The 6,456-nt window shown below is 48.6% G+C and overlaps 1 non-coding gene across 1 annotated transcript; it reads left to right on the top strand.

Moving 5' to 3' along the window:
* The first annotated feature begins 1,474 nt into the window (after positions 1-1,474).
* On the top strand, positions 1,475-1,658 carry LOC140898432 (U2 spliceosomal RNA). The gene has a single exon (XR_012154990.1). It is a non-coding gene; the product is annotated as a U2 spliceosomal RNA (small nuclear RNA).
* The last annotated feature ends 4,798 nt before the right edge of the window (positions 1,659-6,456 follow it).

Consider the following 6,456-nt stretch of genomic DNA (forward strand, 5'->3'; position numbering starts at 1 on the left):
TGCGTAGCCTGTTTGTCACTCTCCTCTATGATCCAGCGCACTCGAGCAGCCTGTAAGGTTAGTGCCTGATGGATGCGAAGCGAGGGATAGTGGAATACAAGTGAAGGGAAGAAAAGAAGGAAACACACTAAGCTGCGTGATATGAGATTAGGGTAAATGCTGTTGATCCAACAATGTGATTCAGTCTGTCTGTTTACTGCTTTAGTTCATGACAAGCGGAGCCATGTCAGTGCCCTTAAAAAATTGCACTTTGCTCAAATTTGGTCTTTCATTCCTTTTCCCGTTATGAAATAATCATGCCATGTTTTATGACGTGCTTACATTTATGGTAAACAGACCAATTTTCAATAGATATTGAGTTATTTTCTGCTTGGTGTTTTCCCTATTTTGCTGTGTTATTATTTTCATGTTGTGGGTTGTTTGGAGGGAGCTGGCAGGACTAGGGGGATTTGTTTCCCGCTGACCAAAAACGCCTCTAGGAAGAAGCCTGCATGTTAATATGATGTGATAGGAGGCGTTGCGAGGTGATGTGATGTTTCTACACTCTGGGACTTGTGCTGTCACTCGGGGGAAAAAAACTTTGATAAGGTTGTGGCCACATAACATTGGCTGATTGTCACTGTGCTCAGCCTGGACGCCACAGTTTAAATATCCCAAACTCAAAGGATGGGGATATGGCTCTAATATCATGCGTGTTATGCATGAGTCATTGATGTATAAACGCTCAGGATGAAACAGGCCAAATGTTCTCCATTCAGTAAATGCCTTCGCTCTTTAATGAGATTAAGGCTCAGTTTTCTGGGACATCAAACCGTTTCTTTGTGTTGCAGAACTGCTGCATAAAAAGATGGCTACCGAGCAGGCCAAGCCACCGTCTGAGCTCCTGGGTCCAAGCCAAGTGAGCTGCTTTCCATGAGGGGGTTCCAGGGTGAAAAGTCCAGAGGCTGAAGCAGTAAAAGACACCAGTGTTTTAAGAAGAATCCAAGATCTTCTGGGAGCTGTAGCTGAGGCTTCGTCAAGAGGGATTTGCCCAGGGGCAGCTTGGCCCGGGTCCAGTGAGGTACTTAGGTACCAAAGCCCAGGTTTTAGGTGCTAAGTGTGATCCACAGAGCTCCCATTTGGCTGCTGCCTGTCTCTGTGAGGAGCTCGCTTCAAGGAAACAGGCTGCCCCGAACATTCTGTAAATCAACAACTTACACGACAGAGACCCTAAAGCGTCTCTCTAAATGGTTTGCCCAGACTTGGGGTAGTTCATAGGAGCAGAAGAGGAGGAAGGTTGTGGTCCTTTGAATCAGATTCATAGAGTTTTAGCCCAGAAGGAACCAGCAGATCAGCTAATCTGACCTCCTGCCCATTCCAGGCCACTATACCCCACCCCGTTAAATTACCCCTGCAAAGAGCCCAATCATCTGGATTAGGCTAAAGCATTACAATCATCTGGAGACTAAACTATTGTCTGCCACACACTGGGAGTATTGCTTCTTGGCCTTTGTTAGCTAAGATCAAGCACAGTACCTGTTCTTACCAGTTTAATATCTGATATGTTCTTTATCTAAGGACTACATATTAAATGGATTTTTGGAACAGGGAGCTGGATTAGGTGTTTACTCCATGCATCAGCCTGGTTTTGCAATATCTCCAGGACTGGTGCCCTTCCTCTTTGGTAGACTATCATGGCTAAAAGAAAATGAAGACATTTGTTATGGTGTCTTTGTTAGGTTTTGTTTGTAACAGGGGTATGGTTTGGTTTTGTTTATAACTCCTTAGCTAGTTATTTGCACTGTATTCTCATAAGGCTTCTGAGTTGAAAAGCTGCTTTTGTGGATTTTCTGTCGTTTGTAGGTCAGTTAAGCAGCTGCTCTTTTATTCTATTCTGGGTAGGTTCTTAAGCCCCTTTCATTAATACACCTTCCAAAATTGCATGGTTTGGATCATTCTGTCTCTCATCTGACTGTCTCTCCACTGGCAAGAATTTTTCCATCCCTTTCTCCTTGAGAAAACATCACTGTTTTAACTGAGGTGAAATCTCCGCTGATTGGCGCTGCGACAGGTGGGTTAGTGGGTTTCATACCATCTTGTGGCTTTGTCTGGATCTTATCTCTGTTTACAGTGGTTCCACATCTGTCCCACTATGGGTAGTAATTGGAAAAATGTTAGGAACTTCTTTTTCCTAGGGGAGGGGGCTTTCTTGGGTGACATATTTCTGGTTTTGGTTTCCCACAGTGGATTACGTCTGAAGAGCCAAAACATGTGAACTTTCCAGTAAAGAACCCCGTAGCACATCTCTTCATAGGTGCTGACATTTTTTCCCCCAGTGGGTGCTCCACTCCCACTCCGCCTGGGGGCCTCGCTCCTGCGCCGCCTCTTCTCCCGAGGCCTCGCCCGCGCCCTGCCTCTTCCCACCTCCTTCCCCCTCCTTGAACTGGCTGCTCGGTCCTCTCCACTGCCCCTGAGCGCCTCCTGCCAGCCGCTCACTGCTCTGCTGGCCACCCCAGGGCCTGCCAGCCAGCTGATTGGTGGCCAGTCCCGGGGCCCCAGAACCACAGAGGCCTATGCAGCTCTTTGAGTTCAACATGTTGTTGCCGGCACCCAGTGCCGAGAGGCTGAACAACAGCTTGAGTGGTTCGTTACCCGGTGTGCTACACCCAATAATCACAACGGGGTGGAGAAGCAGAAAAGTTTATTTGCAGCTGCAAAAATGTACAGGGAGAATAAAATCTCAAATCCTGCACACAGAGCAGGAAGTTACACAGGCTTTTATACATCCTTTTTCCCAGCATACTTATCCAATAGCAAGCTGCCCCAAGTATCCATATAGCCAGCCAATCCAGTTCCCAGCTAGTTCCCTGGTTCTCTGTATCATTTGTTAAACTATACATAAAGCTGCTTTATTCAGCATTGTTCTTCCATATCTCCCCTGTTTGGCCTTGCTTAGTTTCAGGCAGTCTGACTCTGCAGCGTATTGTTGCAGATTCTCAGCATAACTGCTGTGTGTGCCTCCAGGCGGGGGGCCAAGGACACTTGGGCCTAGTACGCAGAGCTGCTGCGAGTGCCTCCAGGCAGGAGGGGGGGCCAAGGACACCTGGGCCTAGTGCGAGGGGGCTTCATCGACAGTTGTGGTCTTCCATCCCCTCGAGTTACCTAGTGGCCATGCCCCAGTGTCCCCAACAAGTCCCTCCTTTGAGAACACTCAACAACCTTGGCTCTGAGTTTTCTCACTTGGGCTACTTATTTCTTTACAATAGGACTTTGCATAAGCACTTTGTGATAGCCCAGAAGAGAATGACTTATTAACTTTTGCAAAAGGGCCCTAACACATGATACTGCACAGCATAATACCAGTAATACAAGCAATACAGGAAAGAGAATTTTCAATAGCAGGCTAAATAAACCACCAAGCCAAGCCGACAAACCCCAGCCTGAAAACAAGGTTTGCAACCAATCGCTCTCGGGGGCAGTATAGACAACCTGTGCTCCGGCTCGGGCATGGGCCTCAGCCTGTACCACCTTTTCATAGATCTCATAACTGCGATCATTTACATATATACAACATGGGGCCCGATGAGGGCACAAACCCCTCCTTGGGATGCCAAGAGATAGTCCAAAGCCAGCCTGTTTTGGAGGGAAAACGTCCTGAGCTGCTGTACCTCTTTATTTAATGTTTTTACTGCTGATCCTAAATCACTAACCGAGTCCTCTAACTCTAAGGCCACCTTCTCAAGTACCATCTGCAGCCTTATAGTATAGAGGCCTATGCATGCCATGGCTGGTCCAGAAACCAGTGGCGCTATTCCCAGTACAGAGCACCCTACAAGCTTCTCAGTTGTGAGGGGATTCTTCATATTTCTTCTCCAATGCCTTAGTCAGTTGCCGCAGGATCTTTTCTCGTGACTCAACAGAGGTGTCTCGGGCATTTCTAATCTTTCCTTTGGGCAGTGTGGCAGTTATGGAAAGATGAGGAACTCCATGAGCTATATAACAGCTACCTGTCCAGTTGGCTGGCAGCACCTTGTAAGCCTTTCGGCCACATACAAAATAGTGACCCTGTAGGGCCCAGTAAGGACTGTTTCTTAAGGGGATTCCTGGGATATTTATGGCTGCTTTTCCAAACAGTTCATATGCCCCTAAGGGGGCATCCCATCCTCCTGATTGGGTACAAGTGGGGGCATTTCTAATTGTGCTGTTCAAATTACACTCGCCATAGGGACCACTACAAACCCACCATTGGCTTGCTACATTGGAGATGTTAACTGGACGGCAAGTTACATTTCCAAACCCCTTTTTTGTGGTAAGATTATTCGTAAGAGTTTCCCTAAAAGGGGAGGAACCATTACACCCACACTGCTGGCCTCCCCTGTTGGTCTTTATCCAATACCCATCAGCCCACTGTGTAATAACACAGGATCTTTTTCCCACAGGACGCCCATAGTGATCAGATTGGTTTCGGGTAAAACATAACACTCCCTCAGTGAGTACTGCAACTGAATACTCCTGGTCCTGATAGGTGGCTTGCTGTAAAGAGGTCTTATTCCAGAACGGCGAGTCCATTCTTTCCTGCTCTTTGGTGGTGGCTAATTCTGCTAGGGTCAAGGGCAGCATGTGAAGGGGCATTCCCGTTTTGGGGGACAGTGGCGTTGGAGCACATACCCAGCAATCAGTCTGGTTTGTTAACATAGCAATATGGTACGCAAGTGAAACAAAGGAGTTATGCTCCCGATATGCACAGTTTGGAAATACCAATACAGAGAATAACAATGTTACCCAATTAATTATGACCAGAGTCTTCCCAACCCAGGGTCTCCAGTATCTGGGTGGGCCCATTTTAGCATTAAGGTGTCTGCTATTTGTGTCTTTTAAACAGTAGCTTTAGCCCGAGATCGTCACTAGATGAGGAGTCAGCAGGTTGGACGGTCCACTGTTCTGCTGACGAGGGGAAGGGTACTGCCTTCAGACGAGAGTGATGGATCCAGTTTTTGTGTCCCTCGACCTTTGCCGCCATATGGGAGATCAGCAGGACGGTATAGGGTCCTTCCCACTTTTCCTGGAGAGGCTCGTCTTTCCAGGTACGAACAAGCACGGAGTTGCCGGGCTGTAAGTAGTGGACGGGAGAGTCCAAGGGGAGAGGCTGGGAATCCTTAGTATACCTGTGAAGCGACAAGAGAACAGCAGACAGGGAACACATATACTGTGACAAAAAACCATTACCCAACTCCCATTCCCCTGACAGAACCGGGGTGCCATTCACAGGCCATGTCCTTCCAAACATAATTTCAAAGGGACTGAGCCCTAATCTACCCTTTGGGAGAACGCGGATACGGAGTAGGACGAGGGGCAAAGCATCAGGCCATCGCAGTGAGACTTCTTGGCACACTTTTGAGAGATGCCGTTTAAGGGTCTGATTGGTACGCTCCACTACCCCACTGGCTTGCGGTCTCCAGGGCGTATGGAGTTTCCAGGGGATTTGTAAGGCATGCGAGATGCTTTGAATGATTTTTGACGTGCAGTGAGTCCCGTTGTCAGATTCCATCCACAGGGGGAGTCCAAAGCGAGGAATGATCTCCTTAACAAACTTGAGGGCCACTGTCCTGGCAGTGCAGTTACGGCATGGGAAGGCTTCTGGCCATCCGCTGAACTGATCCACTATAACAAGGAGATATTTGAACCCTTGGGTCCAGGGAAACTTAGTAAAGTCTATTTGCCACACTTGTCCGGGGCCCGGAGTGGGTTCTAGGGCAGCTGGTGGCACAGGATGTCCCGGTCGGGGGTTATTCTTTTGGCAGACTAAGCAGTCCGCTTGTACCTGGGCAGCCAGGGGTCGGAGTCCGGAAGTGATAAAGTATTTTTCCCATTAGCTGGATAAGTGCTTCCCTGCCAGCATGAGTGGTTTGATGTAGTTTCTGCAGCACTGGTCGGATTAGGCCCTTTGGTAAGAGGACCTTCCCTTCTGGGGAATGGAGCCATCCCTCCTTTTCCCGGAGACTGAGTTTGTCAGTTAGCTGTCTCTCCTCCCCAGAGTACTGAGGGGTTGGAAGCTCCCCTCCTGATGGGATAAGGGCATGCATATGGGCGTTCTCAGCCTGAGGGGATGGCAGGGTGGCAGCATGCTTAGCCTCTCTATCCGCCCGGGCGTTACCTCTGGCCACATCTTGATCTTCCCTTTGATGGGCTTTACAATGTACCACTACCACTTCCGAGGGGAGTTGTACAGCTTCTAGGAGCCGGAGGATTTGGGGCCCGTACTTGACTGGGGAGCCTTGGGCTGTCAGCATTCCCCTTTGCTTCCATAGGCCAGCATGAGCATGCAGCACACCAAAAGCATACTTTGAATCAGTAAAAATGTTGACCCGCTTTCCTTTTGACAGTTCAAGTGCACGGGTCAGGGCTATTAGTTCGGCAAGCTGGACAGAGGTCCCAGCAGGCAAACCTTCAGCTTCCACGGTGTCATGGAGGGTCACA

Source organism: Lepidochelys kempii, chromosome 14, assembly GCF_965140265.1.
Source record: "Lepidochelys kempii isolate rLepKem1 chromosome 14, rLepKem1.hap2, whole genome shotgun sequence".
In the NCBI taxonomy this organism is placed as follows: domain Eukaryota; kingdom Metazoa; phylum Chordata; order Testudines; family Cheloniidae; genus Lepidochelys; species Lepidochelys kempii.